This window comes from Rhinopithecus roxellana, chromosome 1 (assembly GCF_007565055.1).
Source record: "Rhinopithecus roxellana isolate Shanxi Qingling chromosome 1, ASM756505v1, whole genome shotgun sequence".
NCBI lineage: Eukaryota > Metazoa > Chordata > Mammalia > Primates > Cercopithecidae > Rhinopithecus > Rhinopithecus roxellana.
The window spans coordinates 118,148,443-118,169,973 of NC_044549.1; the positions used below are offsets into that span (position 1 = coordinate 118,148,443).

The following is a 21,531-nucleotide window of genomic DNA, read 5'->3' on the forward strand; positions in this document are numbered from 1 at the left end:
ATATTTCTCACAAACATATACACTAATATGCCACCAGTTATGGATTAAAACTGATTAAACAGAACGGTTCCCAGACTGACCTCTAAAAGGTTAAATGACTTATCCTGCACTGGAACCATATCCTTGATAATGTCTCTGTGTCACCTTCTCACCATCTAACTGTGGTATCATGTGAGCTAACCTGTTTCCCCGGGTTGCTGTTGATTATGTCATTCATAATGAAATCAATAGCATGAGAAAGTGAAGACTATGTCCCTTGCTTCCTCCAGATCCTTAAAATGTTCTTGAAAACAAATCAGGTTACACTGACACGATTCATTTTTCTATAAAGCTACCATGAATTTTTACTCAATGCCCTATGTTTGCTTATAAATTAGTATTCTGGTGATGTATATTTTCACATAACCTTCCCTGACAATGTGACTGTATTTTATTGACTGCAAATTCTACACATATATTCACCTCGTCATCATTTTGATGGAAACAGATAATTAATACAAGTATAAGGTTCAGAATTAAGGAGAAAGGAGTTGCATACCTTGTACTACTCATCCAGGTACTGAGTTTTAAGAACAATATCAATAAATAGAAATATATCTAAAAAAATCAACAAATATGGGAATGGGATTAATAAGAGTGATAAAGGATTATAAGAACAGAAGTTATTCAGATACTTATGGGCTGACTGCTTAGCAAACATGCTTACAGAAGAGGTTTAAAAATAGAAGTTTCTTTTGTTTTTTTTTTATTTTGAGATGGAGTCTTGCTCTGTCACCCAGGCTGGAGTGCAGTGGTGCGATCTCGGCTCACTGCAAGCTCTGCCTCCCGGGTTCACGCTATTCTCCTGCCTCAGCCTCCCTAGTAGCTGGGACTACAGGCGCACACCACCACGCCAGGCTAATTTTTTTGTATTTTTTAGGAGAGACGGGGTTTCACCGTGTTAGCCAGGATCGTCTCGATCTCCTGACCTCATGATCCACCTGCCTCGGGCTCCCAAAGTGCTGGGATTATAGGTGTGAGCCACTGTGCCCGGCCTAAAAAGAGTTTTTAAAAGAACATCTGAACTAGAGATTGCCTCCTGGTTCTCAATCATTATCATGTCCTTTAGCTTGCTTTCTTAAGCAAAATAAAGGGCTTAAGCATACAATGATCTGGAAAGTAGACATCAGAAATCTGTGCTCAATAGTCCCTGAGACCCCACTCTCCATTCCTGGCTTCTGAATGTGGCTCCTTGTATGACTCAACCACCAGAGAGGTTATGACATTCTTCACGCTTAGTTGTTCATGCTTTCTGAAACCATGGTTATTCATCATTGCTGAGAAACTGAACCAGACCAACCACCTAAGGGAGACCCTTTTTTCACCATCACACTGTCAGGGGTAGCCTGCCCAATCAGCCAGGGTCCAGTACTCCTATAAGTCTTTGATAACAGTATCCCAGACCTATGCCAGCTTGCCCCACTACCATTCTACCTGTTTTGTTTCCATTCTCTCAGGATTCAGAAATATAACATACACATTTCCTAAGATTGACTTTATAGCCATACAGTAGAATATTATTCACTCTTAAAAGGAAATGAAATCCTGGCCAGGCATGGTGGCTCACACCTGTAATCCCAACACTTTGGGAGGCCAAGGTGGGCAGATCACCTGAGGTCAGGAGTTCGAGACCAGCCTGGCCAACATGGCAAAACCCTGTCTCTACTAAAAATACAAAAAATAGCTGGGCATGGTGGCAGATGCCGGTAATCCCAGCTACTAGGGAGGCTGAGGCAGGAGAATCCCTTGAATTTGGGAGGCAGAGGTTGCAGTGAGCCGAGATCAGACCACTGCATTCCACCCTGGGTGACAGAGCAAGACTTCATCTCAAAAAAAAAAAAAATTCTGATACATGCTAAAGGTATGAACCCCTAAGACATTATACTAAGTGAATAAGTAGACAGAAAATGATAAATATCATATGATTCCATATATATGAGGTACCTAGAGTAATCAAATTCATAGACAAAAAGTAAATAGTAGCCAGCAGCTAGGAGAAGGGGAGAATGAGGAGTTACTGTTTAATGGGTGCAGGTTTTCAGCACAGGATGAAAAAGTTCTGAAGATGCATAGATAGTAGTATCAGTTGCACAACAATGTGAATGAACTTAATGCCATTGACCTGTACACTTCAAAATGGTAAAGATGGTAAATTTTAGGTATATTTTACTACAATGATTTGACCTGAGCAGCTCAGTCCTTCTATTCTGCCAGAAGGTGATGATGTTTTCTTAGCCTCTGCTGTCTGCTTCAATGTCAGGCAAAAGCAATTTTGAAGAGACAGTTTTCTGGATACCTCTGGGACCTCAGGGCCTTTGAACTTGTGTCTCAGAAGACCATTGTGTCTGGGATGGTCTTCTTTCTTACACTCACGTAGCTTGCTCCCTCAACCGCCTCAAGTAAATGAGACTTTTTTTTTTTTTTTTTGGCATGAGACTAATGATGAGAGTTTAAGTTAAGTTTGTTAGGCAGGCAGGGCTCTCAAACCAAATAATTCTACACACATACACACACACACACACACACATTGCTTTTTAGTTTATAAAATATTCTATGGAAATTGCCTGATTCAAACTGTCTAAATCATGTTCCTGAACCTATATTCCATGAACAATGCCAAGATATTCAAGTGTTAAAGCTGAGTAATTAAAAAAAAAAAAAAAAGGGTAACTGTGGTCTTTTCCCTAATTTGAGGTGAGGAGAAAGTGCCAACAGATGACAAATAAATTCATTCACATTCCCAAATACAGAAAACAAGCATATGGCCATCTTGAGAGATGCAGAAAAATCTTTGGACAAAATTCAACAACCATTCATGATAAAAACCTCTCAGCAAAGTAGGAAACTGATGGTTTCCTCAACCTGATAAGGAACATCTGTGAAAAATCTATAGCTATGATTATACTTAAGTGTGAAAGACTGACCATTTTACCCCTAAAATTGGAAACAAGGTAAGGATATCTGCCCTTACCACTTCTACTCAACATTTTAGGATATCCTAGCCCATTCAGTAAGGCAAGAAAATAAAAGAAAGGCATACAGATTAGAAAGGATAAGATAAAACTATTTGTAGATGACATTTATGTATATTGATAATCCTAAGGTACTTACAAAAAAATCTATTGGAATTAATAAATGAATTTAGTAAGACCACAGGTCAATATTTAAAACCACATTGCTATATATAGCAACAAAACTGAAAAATGAAGGAAAATATATCATTTCCAATAGACTCAAAAACATAAAATAAGAATAAATTTTTATAAATTTATAAATTTTTACAAAATGTCAATGCTAAAAGCTACAAAACACTGCCAAAGAAAACTGAAGACCTTAATAGAAATATGCCATGTTCATGGATAAGAAGATTAATATTATTAACATGTCATTCCTCCTCAGATTAGTTGATTCAATGCAGTTCTGATCAAAATCCAGGCCTTTTTCTTTTTTAAAGATATTGACAAGCTGATGCTAAAATGTATATGAAAACACAAAGGGTCAGAATAGTCAAAAACAAAGTTGGACGACTTACACTACCTGATTTCAAGACTTATAAATTACAGAACTCAAGACAATGAGCTTAAGAACAAACATGTTGACAGAAGAGAGTTCAAACCAGTCCACTTGATTTATAAGAAAGTACCAATGCAGTTCAATGCAGGAAAGGAAAGTCTTTTCAAAACATTGTGCTGGACTAACTGGATAACCGTATGAAAAAAAAAAAAAGGACCTTAACCCCACTTCACACCATTAACACAAATTAACTCAGGAGAGATCACAGGCCTAACTATAAAATGTAAGACTCTATAAGGAAAACAAAGGAGAATATGTTTGCAACCTTGGAGCAAAGAATTCTCAAGCAAAACACAAAAAGCACCAAATATAAAAGAAAAAAAATTGATAAAGTGAACTCATTAAAATTAGATTCTTCTGTTCATCATAAGAAAATGAAAAGGCAATAACAGACGGGGAGAAAATGCTTACAACACATATCTCTAACAAAAGACTTGTGCCCAGACTACCAGACTACATATATAAAGAGTGCCTACAAATGAATAGCAAAAAGTCAAACTACTCAAACAAAAATGGGCAAAATACTTGAAAAGACGTTCCAAAAAGAATATGTACAAATGGTCAATAGCACACAAAAAGGTATTCAACATCATTAGTTATCAGGAGAAAGCTAATTAAAATGACAATGACATACAATTTCATCAGAATGACTAAAATCAGAAAGACCAACAATACCAAATATTGGAAAAGATGTAGAGTAACGAGAACTCTCATACACTGCTGTTTGAGGTGTAAAATGGTATATCCCCTTGGAAAATAGTGTGGCATTTCAACATATGCTTATCCTATGATCCAGTACTTCTACTACTAGATATTTAGCTAGGAGTAATTAAAACATGTTAGCCAGGCGTAGAGGTTCATGCCTGTAATCCCAACACTTTGGGAGGCCAACGTGGGCGGATCACTTGAGGTCAGGAGTTCGAGATCAGCCTGGTCAACATTGTGAAACTGCGTCTCTCCCAAATATACAAAAATTAGCCGGGCACGGTGGCGTGCACCTGTAATCCCAGCTACTTAGGAGGCTGAGGCAGGGGATCCACTGGAGCCTGGGAGGTGGAGGTTGCAGTGAGCCGAGAATGTGCCATTACACTCCAGCCTGGGTGACAGAGTGAGACTCCACCTCAAAAACAAAACAAAACATGTCCACAAGACTTGTATAAGGTTCCGAGAGTATTTATTAGATATGAGATTAAAAACACAAACCATAAAAGAAATCAACAACTTAGGCTTCATCAAACTTTAAAACTTTTCTTTAAAAGGCACCATTAGGGAAATGTCATGGGTTTGGGGAAAATATTTTCAAACTATATATTTGTTTTTTATTTTTTTATTTTTTGAGACAGAGTTTCGCCCTGTCTCCCAAGCTGGAGTGCAGTGGTGCGATCCTGGCTCACTGCAACCTCTGCCTCCCAGGTTCAAGCAATTCTTCTGCCTCAGCTTCTGGAGTAGCTGGAATTACAGGTGCATGCCATCAGGCCCACCTAATTTTTGTATTTTTAGTAGAGACAGGGTTTCGCCATGTTGGCAGGCTGATTCTGAACTCCTGACCTCAGGTGATCTGCTGGCCTCGGCCTCCCAAAGTGCTAGGATTACAGGTGTGAGCCACTGTGCCCAGCCCCAAACCATATATTTGATACAGAATTTGCATCTAGATATATATCTTAAAATTCTTGAACCTCAGTAAGAGGGTGGTGAGAAATAACCCAATTTAAAAATGGGGCAGCACTTTGGGAGGCCGAGGCGGGCGGATCACGAGGTCAGGAGATCGAGACCATCCTGGCAAACACGGTGAAACCCCGTCTCTACTAAAAATGCAAAAAAACTAGCCGGGCGTGGTGGCGGGCGCCCGTAGTCCCAGCTGCTCAGGAGGCTGAGGCAGGAGAATGGCGTGAGTCCGGGAGGCGGAGGTTGCAGTGAGCTGAGGTCGCACCACTGCACTCCAGCCTGGGCGATAGAGCCAGACTCCGTCTCAAAAAAAAAAAAAAAAAAAAAAAAGTAAAAAGGGGGCAAAAGATGTAACTAGACATGTCATCGAAGATGATATATATCTATAACAATATCAATATAGATCAAATATCCAATAAAAAAGAAGACATACAAGTAACTAATAAGCACATGAAAAGGAACTCAACATCATTAGTCATTAGGGAAATGCAAATTAAAACTGCAATGAGACACCGTTATGCACCCTTTGAAATATCTATAATAAGAACGAGTAACAATTACAAACGTCGGCAAGAATGTAGAGAACCCTCGCACACTGTTAGTGGGACTCTAACACTGTACAGCCGCTTTTGGAAAATAGTTCGGCAGTTTCTTAAAAAGTTAAACATAAACTTACCACATGACTCCACAATTATACCCATACAAATCTACTCAAGAGAAATACAAATAAGGTCCATATTAACACTTGTAGATAGCAACATTACCTCGTTCATAGCATCATTATTCATAACAGCCAAGCCCTGGGAACAATTCAAATGTTCATCAACTGCTGAGTGGATAAATAAAATGTAGTATATTTATACAAAGCAGCAAGCTACTGATACATGCTGCAACACGGATGAACCTCAAAAATGTGCTAAGTGAGAGATGTCTGACACAAAAAACTATATAATCCAAGATTCCTCTAATTTGAATTTCCCAGACAAGGCAAGAGACAGAAGTTCAATGGCTGTCTGGGGCTACAGGTGGGAACTGATTGTATACTGGCAGAGAGAAATTTGGGGGTGACAAAAAGCAAAAACTGGGTTATGGTGATGGCTGCACAAACCTATAAATTACTAAAAACCATAGAATTGTACATAATGAGTAGGTTTTATGGCATATAAATTATACCTCAATAAAGCTGTTTTTTAAAAAAGACTTATACAAGAATATTCATAGCAGCTATTTTTTTAAACAATTTTTTTTTTTTTTTTTTTTTTGAGACAAGGTCTCGCTGTTTTGCCCAGGCTGAAGTGCAGTGGCGCGATCTCAGCTTACTGCAACCTCTGCCTCCCAGGTTCACGTAATTCTCATGCCTCAGCCTCCCTAGCAGCTGGGATTACAGGTGCCTGCCATGATACCCAGCTAATAACAATTTTTTTTTTTTTTAAGGTACAGAATCTTGCTATGTTGCCCAGGCTGGTCTCGAAATCCTGGACTCAACTGACCTTCCCACCTTGACTTCCCAAAGCGCTGCTATTACAGGTGCGAGCTGCCATGCTCAGCCATGGCAGCTTTATTCACAACAGCCCAAAACTGGAAACAACCCAAGTGATCATCAAAGGAGAATGGCTGCATTACAGTATATTCAAAGAATGTAATATTAGTTACTAATAAAGAATTACAGAGTCACGCATGTATAAATCTCAAAAGCATTATGTTGAACAAAAGCAGCTACTTTTGTTTGTCTACTATATATCACAATCCATTTATATGAAGTTGAAGAACAGACAAAGCTCATTTATGATGCTGGAAATCAGAACAGCAAGTGCCTCTGGACTGATTGCAAAGTAGCATGAGAGAACTGCCTGAAGCATGAAAATGTTCTGTGTCTTGACAGGAATGTTGTTTACATAGGTGCACATATTTATCAAAACTAAACACTTAAGATCTGTGCATTTTACTGTATGTACCTCCAAAATTTTTAAATACTTAAAAATGCCCCCCAAAAGACATACTACTGGACAAATTCAGCATCAATTACTCACATGAATTTTCAGGAGGTACAGCAGTGTGCGTTTCTGTTGCCCATGTCAAATAGTTAATATAAATGGCTAAGAGTTTGATACTCATTTTAAAATGTTTTAATTATGTCATGATACAAACAAAAATACATTTAACATATGTAAATAATGCAACAGAATCAAACTCATTGTATATTAATTCACTTATTTACTTCAAAATCTTTTAAGGAGGATGAAAAATTTATTCCAGGCATCAAAGTTCAAATTATGACTTAATCACATATACAATGCTGATGTTTCAATTTTTAAAAATTTAATTGTCAACTGAGCACTGTGGCTCACGCCTGTAATCCCAGCACTTTGGGAAGCTGAGGCAGGTGGATTGCCTGAGGTCCAGAGTTCAAGACCAGCCTGACCAATATGGAGAAACCCCATCTCTACTAAAAATACAAAAAAATTAGGTGGGCATGGTGGTGCATGCCTGTAATCCCAGCTACTTGGGAGGCTGAGGCAGGAGAATCACTTGAACCTGGCAGGTGAAGGTTATGGTGAGACGAGATCGCGCCATTGTACTCCAGCCTGGGCAACAAGAGCAAAACTCCATCTCAAAAAAAAAAAAAAAAAAAAAAAAAAAAATTAGCTGAGCATGGTGACAGGCACCTGTAATCCCAGTTACTCAGGAGGCCAAGGCAGGAGAATCACTTGAACCTGGGAGGTGGAGGTTGTGGTGAGCTGAGATGGCACCATTGCACTCCAGCCTGGGCTACAAGAGCGAAACTCCATCTCAACAACAACAACAACAAAAAAGAAGACGAAGAAAATTAGGTGGGTGTGGTGGCAGGCACCTGTAATCCCAGCTACTTGGGAGGCTGAGGCAGGAGAATCACTTAAACCTGAGAGGTGGGAGTTTGCACCGAGCCGAGAACACACCATTGCATTCCAGCCTGGTCAACAAGAGTGAAACTCAGTCTCAAAAAAAAAAAAAAAAAAAGGAATTGTTTGAGTGTACCTTTCAGAATAAAGTTTACTTAATATCAGGTTCTTCGTCTGCTGGTGAGAGGAAAAAAGTATGAGAGAACCTAACAGTCTCAGACTCATGAAGCAAAAACAAGCTTGGCAGCAATCAGGTCCAGCAGGTTCCAGACTCACCGAGTAGTCATTTCAGGCCTCCACCGCTGGCTCCAGCTCCCAAGCCACTGGAAGATGGGCGCCAGGAGGAAAGGCTAAACTTTGTGGACACACCCTGAGGAAGGCTGCTGCCTGGTCCGTGACATCTACTGTGACAGAGGACTCAGGCCAGGAGGAAAGGAGCACCACCACCACGGGCAGCTTGCCCATCCTTCTGTCACTTCCTTTCCATTCCCCGAGGTCCCCTTAGAGTGACCCTCAGAGTTGGCGCTACACCAGCCCTGGAGGCGTGATGCGAATGAGACATGACCCTGCTCCCTGGAGTCTGTCTACAGACCACACTACCCAGTGTCTGGGAGGGCACAATGTCAGGGCACTTCCTATACTCCTGGGGCATTTTAAGGAGGGTTTAAAATGTTCACTCCTTTTGACCCAGTGTCTGCACTCTGGTAATTCATCATAAGAAAATAATCTGGGTTGAAGGAAATAATTACTGCGTAAATTCGGCATACTTATAATAGCCCACAGTACACCCTCCCCTGTCTCCAAAACAACTTAATGTCTAACATTAGGGAATGAGTCAAATGAATTATGAGACAGTCATAAGATGGACTACCACCTGCAGCCATGAAAGATAAAATTTGTTATTATTGAGAGAAAAGCTAAGTAACAGGAAAATGCTGATGGTATTATGTTAAATGACAGATGCAAGATAAAGCTGTGTGTAGCAGGGCTTCTCACAGGGGGATGAGATGGGATCCTGCTGATCTCTGAACCGGTGTTACTGAGGGGAGCCTGCTGTTGTCCTTAGATAGTCTTACGTTAAGGGAGATACGAGGATGCAAACCACTGGTACATCCCAATATCAGGGAAATAGGAAAAATGTATGGAAATAGGAAAAATGTAGGAAATAGACATAGCGGTACATCCTAATATTAGGGAAATAGGAAAAATGTATGTATATTCACAGATCAGAGGTAATTAATGCCAGCCCACCGTGACTGGTAAGGTGGTGGCCTTGGGGACTAAGACTTCTGAAACTTGAATATGGATCTTGTTAAAAGACAGATGTCTGGGGTGAGCCTGAGATTTTGCATTTCTAACAAGCTCCCAGGTGATGCCATGCTGCCAGCGCACAGGCCACGCCACACATGGAGCAAGCCTGAAGAGGACACGTATCCTGGAGGGGTAGAACCCGATGACACAAACAGCAACTGGTTGGTGAGAACAGAGGTACATGTTTACTTTTTACACTGTCCTGTATCTTCCACAATACAAATTTGTTGCTTTTGTGATAAGAAAGAAAACTTTCCATGTTGAAAATCTTTGACTCAGTAATTATTTTTATAGGAATCCATCTCAAATAATGTGAAATGGGCTCCAAGGTTTATGTGCATTCAAATTGGAATGATGTACAACATCAAAAAACGAGCAACGACTTAGTTCTCTAATATTTTAAGAGAATGGCTAAAAAAGACTAAAACAGCATGCAGTCATTAAAAATATTTATAAAGACATAGGCGAATACAGTGACATTTTTTATTTAAAAAAAATTTTAATAGCTTTAGGTGTACAAGTGGGTTTGTTACATAGATGAACTGTATAGTGGTAAAGTCTAGGATTTTAGAGTGCTCATCACCCAGGTAGTGTACATTGTACCTAATAGGTTGTTTTTCATCCCTCATCCCCTTCCCATCCTCCCCTTCTGAGTCTCCATAGTCCATTATATCACTCTGTATGCCTCTGTGTACCCATAGCTTAGCTTCCACTTACTTATAAGTGAGAACATACGGCATTATGTTTTCGATTCCTGAGTTACTTCACTTAGAATAATGGCCTTCATGGGCATGGCAGCTCACGCCTGTAATCCCAGTACTTTGGGAGGCCAAGGCAGATGGATCACCTGAGGTCAGGAGTTCGAGACCAGCCTGGCCAACATGGTGAAACCCTGCTCTACAAAAATTACCTGGACATGATGGCGGGTGCCTGCAATCCCAGCTACTCGGGAGGCTGAGGCAGGAGAATCGCTTGGGAGGTGGAGGTTACAGTGAGCCGACATTGGGCCACTGCATTCCAGCCTGGGTGACTGAGCAAGACTCCATCTCAAAAAAAAAAAAAAAAAAGAATAACGGCCTTCAGTTCCATCCAAGTTGCTGCAAAAGACATTATTTTGTTCTTTTTATAGCCGACTAGTATTCCATGGTATGTGTGTGTATATATGTGATATGTGTATATGTATCACATTTTCTTTATCCACTCATTGGTTGATGGACACTTAGGTTGATTCCATATCTTTGCAATTGTGAATTGTGCTATGATAAACATATGCATGCAGGTGTCTTTTTGATATCATCATAATGATAAATTGTAATTACAGTATGGCAACTATGTTAAAATTCTAACATAAAATGAATTGTTTATAAAATGTTAAAATTTTTTAAATTTATAAAAAACCAAAGTAAAACAAAATAGAAAGGAAATATACCCAAATGTCAATGCCTTCAGATCCTTGGATTGCGGGTCATAAAGGACTCCTCCCTTTAAACCTTTCAGAATACAGTAAAGCTGAAGGCAGGCAGGATCAGGAGGCAAGGGCAGCAATGGAAAGCCCCAGAGGCCATGGGAAGAAGAGAAAACCTTGCAGGTGTTGAGCAGGAGAGTGCAGGCTTGGGGCCTATCCACTGAGGATGCGGTGAGGGTGTGGTGGGTATAGACTTCTCACTGGAACACCTGGCTGGAGCGCAGGAGAAGGACGAAGGGTTAGGTGAAGGTAGAATGGACTCTGAAGCTTTGGGTCTGCACCTGGGGCAGGAGGGAGAATCTAAAGCCTACTGCCTCTCTTCTTTCCACCTGTCCCTGCTGGAGGGGACTGGGCAAGGGCTATCAACAGGGGAGACCTCTGCCCTGCTGCTTGGAGGGGAATCACTGGCCCTCCATTCAGCTTCCCTGGACACCATGGATGCTTTCAGCTTCCCAGGAACACCTTAGCTATCAATCTCTAAAGTGCTCCCTCCTCAGAATTACTTACGGGCATAAAGAATCAGAACTCATGTTACCTCTCTGATAAAGTAAAATGAAGGCCATTCCATGTTCTCATTTCTGGCCTGAACCTGGGTTCACTTCTGTACCTCTCCTGACAGGCAGCCAAAAGGCAATAGAAACAAATGTAAACAAACAGAAACCTGCATTGCTAGTTTAAAGATCAAACCAGATAAGAACTACAAAATATTAAATAAACAGTAGTTAACAGCATCTATATTACTTTTCCAAGTTAAAGAGTAAGCCTCTCAATGTATCTGTTCTATGATTTTACTACTAAGGTGCAAGTTAGGCATTGTACTTCACTGTGTCTCTGTCAGGATTTCATAAAATGTTGTTAGCCCCTCACAACATTCCTATTAGATATGCTTGTTCCCAGGTGACAGAAGAGGCACTGGCTGCCCAGAAGACCTAGCCTTAAACCCCTGTCAGGCGGTGGCACAGCTGAGGCTGGGACTCCTGTGTCGCAGCTAACCCTAGTCCGCTCTCTTGTAAGGGGGTGGAGTTTGTATCCACGCGAATGCTAGGGGATTCCAACTCCTTTCCACAGTCAGTCACAGATTAAAAAAGAAGATTTTAATCCCCGAACAACAAAGCCAAAGCCTTGGTTCAAAGTCACAAGTTGTGTCCCAGTTCTCATCAATTCCAAAGCTGCTGCTGCACCAAACACCCTGTTAGCATTTGTCATGGAGAACATTTCCCTACGGCCACGTGGCAACCCAGATGCGCAGCCCATGGCTCACTCCACGAACAGAGGTCAGAGCTCACATGCATTTCTTCCCTGTGGTCTTTCTTCTAACATTATGTGGGGGAAATTCTCCCCAATAAAACTGAAAGTAAAGGAAGCAGGGCTCTAACAACAACAACAATAATAGCTAACTCACAGTCCATCCTGCTCCATGCCAGGCACTGCTACAAGCACTTGACGTGCCAGTGAATCCTCGCAGCCCTAGGACATAGGTACTGTTATTACTCCTAGCTTACACAGGGGAAACTGAGGGACAAAGAGGTTTTAAAAAATGAGGTCACACAGGTGGTGGAAGAACAGAAATGAAACCCAGGGATCTGGCTGAGTCCATACTCAAACTGCTCGGCCTCTCCCTGTTGGCTCTGGCTAATAACCAATTACCCCACTCTTCCTTGACACGGGGGTTCATCATCACCTGAGGGAACACACACCCACAAACCTGATTCCAGAGTTATCCAGAAAGGATCCCCTCAAGCAGCTGGTTGGGCATTCATAAAACGTGTGGGCCTCTGAACTCACTTTTTTCTTTCTCTCTCTCTCTTTTTTTTTTTTTTTTTTTTGAGACAGAATCTTACTCTGTCACCCAGGCTGGAGTGCAGTGGCATGATCTCGGCTCACTGCAACCTCCGCCTCCCCGTTCAAGCGATTCTCCTGCTTCAGCCTCCCAAGTAGCTGGGACTACAGGTGAGCGCCACCACCCCTGGCTAATTTTTTTTTTTTTTTGGTATTTTTAGTAGAGACAGGGTTTCACCGTGTTAGCCAGGATGGTCTCCATTTCCTGACCTCATGATCCACCCACCTCAGCCTCCCAAAGTGCTGAGATTACAGGTATGAGCCACCACGCCCGGTCTGAATTCACTTCTTTTGGCCAAAACAAGTTGTTCCACTTGGAGCCTTTGTTTATTCCATGTCTGTTTACACACACACCTAGACTGACAACTCGAGTGACAAAGGCCCACAACAGCACCTCAGATTTCCTCAAAGCCACCCAACAAGGTTCACTTTTGTGCCATTTCCTCTTTTCATTCTCCTCCACAGCACACACACAGGGGAAGAAAATGCAGAACTCAGGGGAAGGAAACAAAGATTTAAAGAGAAACTTCAACAGTCATGAAACTCCAGCTATTCACAGAGGCGAGAATGTTTGCCCCATGACCCTTAACCGAAAGTTTGAAGGCAAGGAAATTAAGCCACCCTTGGACTTCCGCCACAGAAACCCCTTGAAGGCTGCACTATGCAGGCGCCTCAGCTCCTCATCCCTATAGAGCTTTCTGGGGGTGCTGTGCCTAAACAGCGTGTAGAAGTGGACTTGTCATCAGCAGGAGAGTGGTGGGCAGAGAAGGATGGGGGAGAGAGGCCATTTGCAAGTCCTAGGAACCCCTCAGAGTGGCTGGGGTCCAGTTCAAAGCAGCTACAGAGAGCTGACACACAACCTCAGGATCCACATGGGTCCCAGAGTCAGGCTGTTTAAAGGGGAAGGGTTAAGGGCTTTTTTGTGCCCCATCCCGGTAGGACACCCTGGGGAACCCCCAAGGTGTACAAGACCCACCTGCCTACTCACAAAGACCCACTGGTGTGGGAGTTTGGAGCCATTCCTTTTCCCTACTGAGGCCTGCCCACACCTACTCCATTCTTGTCAAACTGCAGGGGGTAGCAAACAAGTTCCTTGTAAGTGAGAAAAATAGACAGCATGAGAGAAAAATGACAACACAACTTGTATTTGTCTGACAGAGAAGCACTGGAACTAAACACAAGACTCTCATTTCCTCAAAGGAATATGATCTTTCCCATTTTTCTCTTATTTTCTTTTTTTGAGATGGAGTTTCGCTCTTGTTCCCCAGGCTGGAGTGCAATGGCGCAATCTCGGCTCACTGCAACCTCCGCTCCCTGAGTTCAAGTGATTCTCCAGCCTCAGCCTCCCAAGTGGCGTATGCCACCACGCCAGGCTAATTTTGTATTTTTTGTAGAGATGGGGTTTCTTCATGTTGGTTAGGCTGGTCTCGAACTCCCGACCTCAGGTGATTCCCACACCTCGGCCTCCCAAAGTGTCTTTCCCATTTTTCTTGCAACAAGAGCCTCTCAACCTATATTTTGTTATTCCATTTGGGGTAGAAAGACACACATAGAAAGATTTCTTACCATAAAAAAAAAAAGTACAATCTCAGGGCTGGGGACTACTTTAGGGATTGCTGGGGGCTGAGGGGACTGGTATGTACTACACTTCCTTAAAGAGGCGGCTGCTCTAGTATTGCCTTTGGGAATCGTTAGGGCAGAATGTTTGAAATTTCCCAATTTTCAACACTGACTCAGTGTTTTTTTTAAGCTCTATGCTGGCCCGAGAGAACATCTGTTGGTCAGATGTGACCCATGCCCCCCGCCTGTCACCAGGACAGTAGGGTGTGGTAAGAAGACAGTTTGCCTAGACTACCCAATTCTTGGGCATGTTGCTCTGCTTCCTGCTAAAGGTAGTGTGAAACTGCCAGAAATAATGCAGACTGTCAAATCTGAAGGAGCTGAGTTTGCATCTTAGCTCTACTTTTACTAGCTACAAGACCTCAGGCAAAAACTATTAACCTCTAGCCTCAACTTCCATTTGCAAAATGGACTGATAATACCCAACCTAGAGACATTTGTCAGAATTAAAAACGTGTGGGCCGGGCATGGTGGCTCATACCTGTAATCCCAGCACTTTGGGAGACTGAGGTGGGTGGATCACCTGAGGTCAAGACTTCGAGACTAGCCTGGCCAACATGGTGAAACCTCGTCTCTACTAACTATACAAAAACTGGCCAGGCATGGTGGCTGGCACCTGTAATCCCAGCTACCTGGGAGGCTGATGCAGGAGAATTGCTTGAACCCAGGAGGCGGAGGTTGTGGTGAACCAAAATCGCACAATTGCACTCCAGCCTGGGCAACAGAGCGAAAACTCTGTCTCAAAACAAAACAAAAAACAAAACCATGTGTGAAGACTACCATGAATTCTTTTTTTTTTTTTTTTTTTTTTTTAAGAGACAGAGTCTTGCCCTGTTGTCCAGGCTGGCGTGCAATGGTGCAAACATAGCTTACTACAGCCTGGAACTGCTGGGCTCAAGCCATCCTCCCCACCTCAGCCACCACACTGGCCAATTTTTTATTATTATTATTATCATTATTATTATTATTATTTTTGTAGAGATGGGGGTCTCACTATGTTGCCCAGGCTGGTTTTGAACTCTTGGCCTCAAGCAAACCTTCCTCCCCTCAGCCTCCCAAAGAGCTGGGATTACAGGTGTGAGCCACCACACCCAGCCAATGAACTCTTTTTTTTAGCCAATGAACTCTTGATCAATGTTAAATTTCCTTCCCTATCTCCCTAAAGAAGTGATTTAAAGCAATCTTCTTTAGATTTCTTTTTCGAGGCAATATCTTGCTCTGTCACCCAGGCTGAAGTACAGTGGTGTGATCATGGCTCACTGCAGCCTCGACCTCTCAGGCTCACGCAATCCTCCCACCTCAGCCTCCAGAGTAACTGGGACTACAGGCATGTACCACCATACCTGGCTAATTTTTATTTATTTATTTTTATTTTTTGTGGAGTAAAGGTCTCACTATGTTGCCCAGGCTGACTTCCTTATATTTCAATGTTCCCATCTGTTAAAAACCAAAATTACCCTCTATCACCACTGCTCCGCCTCACAGGATGGGATGAGGTGCTGTACATGAAAGCTAAGTGTTTATGAATCTAGAAGAATACCGTTGACTAGATTGCCAACACCCTTTCCTATCATTTCTAGCCCAACAGGGGAGCAGTTTGCTTTTCTAATGCGTTTATATCCTTAATAATGCGAATCAGGGCGAAATGGTGTCACATTTGTGGTAAGTCCTTAAAATAGCTATTAGCAATCAACTCTCCAGAGTCCAAATCTACCACCCTCCTACAGAGGAGAGTAAACATTAGTTTGGTCACTAAAGGGACTGGCAAGTTTCTTTTCTCTTTCCATGCTCTTTTAGGGAACTAGAGAGGAAACTGAGGTATAAAATAAAGTTACGTGACAGTTGTACACTTCTTTCATTCATACCAAGAAAACAGAGCCACAAACCAAACAATTTCACTTCATTTAAGTACCATGATTAATTCACTGTGGTATTTCCCCCTATTATAAAGGGAATTTTGTTGGTTGTCTCATTAGTTTCCCATCACAGCAGTGAAACTAGGATATGCTTCAGCATTCCTCAACTGAATCTTAAAACATCTTTACATCCTTTAGATTAGTGAATCTACACGAGCAAGGTCTAGGCTAAGGAGAGTCATTGAACACTTCAACTTTTAACTGTCCCAGATCTCATCTCTTTGACTTGTTTTATCCTTAAATCCAAAGGCATTACATTCAGTTATACTGAAGCTACTAAAAAATGTGGATTTGCCTTTTGGGAATATACCTCCTCTTCCTCCCTCTATTAACTTCAATAGCTCCCTCTCAGAATCACCACTTTTCCAAATTACTGACCAAGCATGACAGAATGAGTAGGAATTATAGGCTAAATCTGGAGGAAAAAAATTTAGAGCAAGCCTGATGAAGATATAGCTATTACTCCTTCCTTACCCTTCTACAAGCATGGTTCTTGAAAAAAATGTGTTAAATGCCATGCAGAACTTTTAGGAGTCAGTGCTTTGCTAAATATTTACATGTCATGATCCCTAAAGCAAACAAGGTAACGATGAAACAGGCAACACAACACAGCAACAAGCAGCCCTCCACTCATTTTGTGCTTTGTTTTTATCATGTACGCTTTTTATTGATGAATACAGTGCTTCCAGAAGTGTATATAAATCCTAAGTGTATACAGACATGTGTGTTCACTACTCTGAACTCTGTTTTTTGATGAGCATAACTTGGAAGGGATTTGGGCAATTAGGCAAAACTGCTAACACACTTTATACAATCCGCCCGACTGGAGGCAATCAACCCCCAGGCTTGCTAATGCCCTTTGTATAAAAAAAGCTGACCTAGCCTCCACCTGCATCAACTTGATCCGCTCAGCTTTGTCACACTCAGCAAACACCCTCTGCCTTCTGAGCAAAATAAATCAGCACCTCCCTTAGGGAGAAAAAAACTTTTGATGACCGAGTCTGGAGAAGCAGCCTTGACACCCAATTTACAAAAAACGAGGGACTGTGGAAGACCTCGCATCTAAACTCAGCTGCAGTGCCAAACCTACTTTATGCAAAAAAGCTCCACAGGTGGTGGTGTTCTGTTTAAAGGAAAATGCCAAACACACACAAATACTGAAACAATAGTGTAAGGACTTCCATAACCATCATCCAGCTTCAACTATTTTTATTTCTGTTTTACTTTAAGTTCTGGGATACATGTGCTGAATGTGCAGGTTTGTTAATAGGTATACACGTATACATGTGCCATGGGGGTTTGCTGCACCTATCAACCCGTCATCTAGGTTTTAAGCCCTACATGCATTAGGTATTTGTCCTAATGCTCTCCCTCTCCTTTGCCCCCATCCTCCGACAGCCCCCGCCCGCCCCCCGCCGCCGTGCGTGATGTTCCCCTCCCTGTGTCCATGTGTTCTCTCCAGCTTCAACTATTAACAATCCATGAACAATCTCCTCTCATCTTGTTCCCCTCACTTCTCTGCTAGCATCTAAAACTGAATAATTCTGAAGCAAATCCTAAAGCTGTGTTTCAACTTCAGTCTGTGTCTCTACAGGGATTTTTAAAACCTTAGTCATGATACCATTACCAAAAGTAACTAAACAGAACTATTATAATTTCCTTGATATTATCAAATAATCAGTAGAAATTTCCTTCATCGTCTCCTTATTTATTTATTTATTTATTTAGAGACAGAGTCTCGCTCTGCCTCCCAGGCTGGAATGCAGTGGCACGATCTCGGCTTACTGCAATCTCTGCCTTCGGCGTTGAAGCGATTCTCCTACCTCAGCCTTCCCGAGTAGCTGGGATTACAGGCGCGTGCCACCACACCCTGATAATTTTTGTATTTTTAGTAGAGAAGGGTTTCACTATGTTGGCCAGGCTGGTCTCGAACTCCTGACCTCAGATGATCCACCCACCTCGGCCTCCCAAAGTGCTGGGATTACAGGTGTGAGCCACCGCAATCGGCCATCATCTCCATTTTAAAAAACATTCATCAAATCAGGATCTAACCAACGTCCACACCTTGTATTGCCACTGAACGTCTCTTAAATCGTTTTGAAATTGCACACAGGTCCTCCTCCCTGTAATTCTCATACCAGCCAGGCTGATTCCCACTGACAATTTCCAAATAACTATAATAACTCTGTTCTGGAGATATCACAAGTTAAGTGCCGGTCTTAGAGTTTGTCAAACGTATACATATATATGTTTATATTTATATATAAATGCACAAAGTACATACGAAACCATTTCACTGGAAGCAATAACAATACTGAGAGCTAAACACTCGTTCATATGTCTTGGCGATGCTTCTCGACGGGGGTTATCTCCGGGATTTAAGCAACACTTCCCCTTACCGGAGACATTTGCGCAAGTGTAGGACGAAGCCGGAGCGGTTCCTCCCAGGCGAACCTGCCTCCGGAGGTCGGGTAAGTGCGTTTGCCTCCGGACTGCAGGGGGCAGCCCTGCCACCACCTCGAGGCCACCTGCGCAGATGAGGAGTTTCTGCCGCTGGGTTCTTGCGGGTGGACGCAGGTAATCTAGAGGAAATTTTGAGCCAGCCAGGATGGTCATCCAAAAACCCACTGGGACGCAACGGCTTCGAAAAACAAACAGCCGGGCAAGGCCCTGGGGCTTAATCCCATTGGCCAGCGCGGGCGGGGGCGCAGTCCCCAACGCCCGAGGCCAGGGGAGGGGACGCAAAGTCGGCCCCAATGAATGCGCGCGCGCGTGTGCGTGCGTGTGTGTGTGTGTGTGTGTTTGTGACTATTCATCTCTGGGCGCCAGGAAAGAGCGAAGAGTCGCATACACCCACTTCTGTAACCTTGCTGGGTTTGTCATGCTTAAAAAGCATCTCCCCTGGAAACAGGGTGGCGAGTCATCTCCCCTGGAGAGAGGGTGGCGAGTCTCTGGGTGCGGGACACGCCCATTCCCCGGACCCCATGCCCTCAAACCCACGACGGACCTCAGTTGCTAAGGCTCCTCTGTAATTCCCATTCCGAAGGTGGAAGGCTCGGGCGTCCGCGCCCCACTCCTGGATCTCTTAAGTAGCAGAGAACCCCCAACCCCTGAGTTCCTGCAAAGGAAATTCCTTCCCCTCCCAGACGCGCTGAGCGCCCGGCCAGGGAGACCGGGAGCGGCGCGGGGACAGCTGGCCGCCCCGCGGCTGGGACGCCGGTGGCGAGAGCGCCGGGCGCCTTCCACCCGCGCCCGCACTCACCCGAGGATCGATGGCTGTCGGCTCCGCAAGGTTGAGGGCCCGGCACCTGCGGCGCCCGTGCCCAGGTGACTGCCCGAGGGAGGGGCGAGGGCCCAGCGTGCCGGCCTGGTCCCGCCCCACCCCGCGCGCTCCTGGGAGGGGCGGGGGAGTATGGCCCCGGGACCCCGCGGCGACCCCGCTGTGGCTCAGCCGGCTCCAGGCCAGGAAATGCGGGCGACAGAGCCGGGCAACCTTTGAGCGCGCACGCCCCGTCCGGGCCCGACGAAACAAGGGCCGGAGGGCGCCGCCTGCCGGCGGGACGGAAAGATATCACGGAGACTGCCACCGCCCGCCGGCTAGGAGGTGGCTGGGTTGAGGCTGGCAGGGGGACGCCCCAGGGGTGCGCAGTGCGGGAGCCGCTGGGGGCTTAATGCGACCCCCTTCCTCGTGCCACGTCTTGAGGACCCAGCCCCTGTCCTAGGAGCTCCCCATCTCCCCAGCAGGCAGGGCGAGCGGGGGCCACTGGGTCAAGGCTTCTCCTTCCCTTACCTCTGCAAATTTAGACTTGGCAGCTGTCTCCAGATACACAGGGTGGCCAGGTGATGGCTCATGCCTGTAATCCTAGCACTTTGGAAGGCCAAGGTGGGCGGATCACTTGAGGTCAGGAGTTCGAGACCAGCCTGGCCAACATGGTCCACATTGGTCCCCATCTCTACTAAAAATACACAAATCAGCCGGGCGTGGTGGCACGCACCTGTAATCCCAGCCATTCGGGAGCCTGGTGCATGAGAATCGCTTGAACCCGGGAGGCGGAGGTTGAGGTGAGCTAAGACCGCACCATTGCACTCCAGCCTGGGCAGCAAGAGCGAGACTCCGTCTCAAAAAAAAAAAAAAAAAAGTATACACAGGGTGACAGAACTTAAAACTTGTGTCTAAGCAACCACCTGCAGTGTACTGTGAATTCAGATTTTTAAATAAAAATCTGCAAATATTAAATAGCACATATATTGCATTGCCCTTTTTGTGTCAACCGTGCTAATTTGTTGTCATTCAACAAATATTTGTTGAGCACCTATGACTTGCTGGCATTTAAACATTTAAAATATTGAACAATTAGGCTGGCTCAGTGGCTCAAGCCTGTAATCCCAGCACTTTGGGAGACTGAGGCGGGTGGATCACTTGAGGTCAAGAGTTCGAGACCAGCCTGGCCAACATAGTGAAACCCCATCTCTACTAACAATACAAAAATTAGCCAGGCATGATGGCACATGCCTATAGTCCCAGCTGCTGTGAGGCTGAGGCAGGAGAATGGCTTGAACAAAGGAGGCAGAGGTTGCAGTGAACCAAGATCACGCCATTGCACTCCAGCCCGGGCAACAGAGAGAGACTTCATCTGAAAAAATAAATAAATAAAATATTGCATAATTTCTTCCTTCTCTTCATGCAGAGCCTTGAACAAGGAGAGTGTTCTGGGCCTCTCAACCTCTCTGAGTGTCATAGCAGTTCGAGATTAGAGATGACCAGGTCCATACACGTTTATATCTCTCCACAATGTCAGTCTTTTTTTTTTTTTTTTTTTTTAAATGCTATTTCAATCACAAAATCCAGAAGCTAGATGGAGTTCCCAAGGAGGCAATTCTCCTTAGTCCTTCCTGTTCACTCTGTAGTCAGAGCACATAGGTTCAAGCCACTCCGTAAGTCAGTAAATATTACAAACCATACATACTAGTATACTTAATCACTATATGAATGTTGTAAACATTCCACAACAAACAAAGTAATATTTAACATCAAGAGAAAAAAGAGACAGGTGAAAGGGCTAATGAACCAGTCCAAAGGGAGCAAAGAAGACAAAGGGAGTCCTGGTCTGGGCCTGGTGGTCTTGCAAGGAAGAGTCTTTGATGTGGCAGAGCTTTCAGCGGCAGCTTCTGAGTTCTTATCACGAGTGACTGCAAGATGGTGTTAGTGAAGACAGACAAGCTG

The 21,531-nt window shown here is 43.8% G+C and overlaps 1 protein-coding gene across 3 annotated transcripts in view; it reads right to left on the minus strand.

Annotated features, from left to right (window-relative positions):
- Nucleotides 1–19,825, minus strand: part of GPR160 (G protein-coupled receptor 160) — a 43,591-nt gene extending 23,766 nt beyond the window's left edge. Inside the window, exons 1-2 of one of the 3 annotated variants that reach the window (XM_030929566.1) lie at nucleotides 19,570–19,825; nucleotides 18,707–18,835 (exon numbers count right to left, since the gene is read on the minus strand). The gene's annotated coding sequence lies outside the window, so the exon portion shown is untranslated. Of the gene's footprint in view, nucleotides 1–18,706; nucleotides 18,890–19,569 lie in introns of all 3 variants that reach the window. The other 2 variants (XM_030929574.1, XM_030929560.1) reach the window with 2 other exon arrangements.
- Between the last annotated feature and the right edge of the window lie 1,706 nt (nucleotides 19,826–21,531).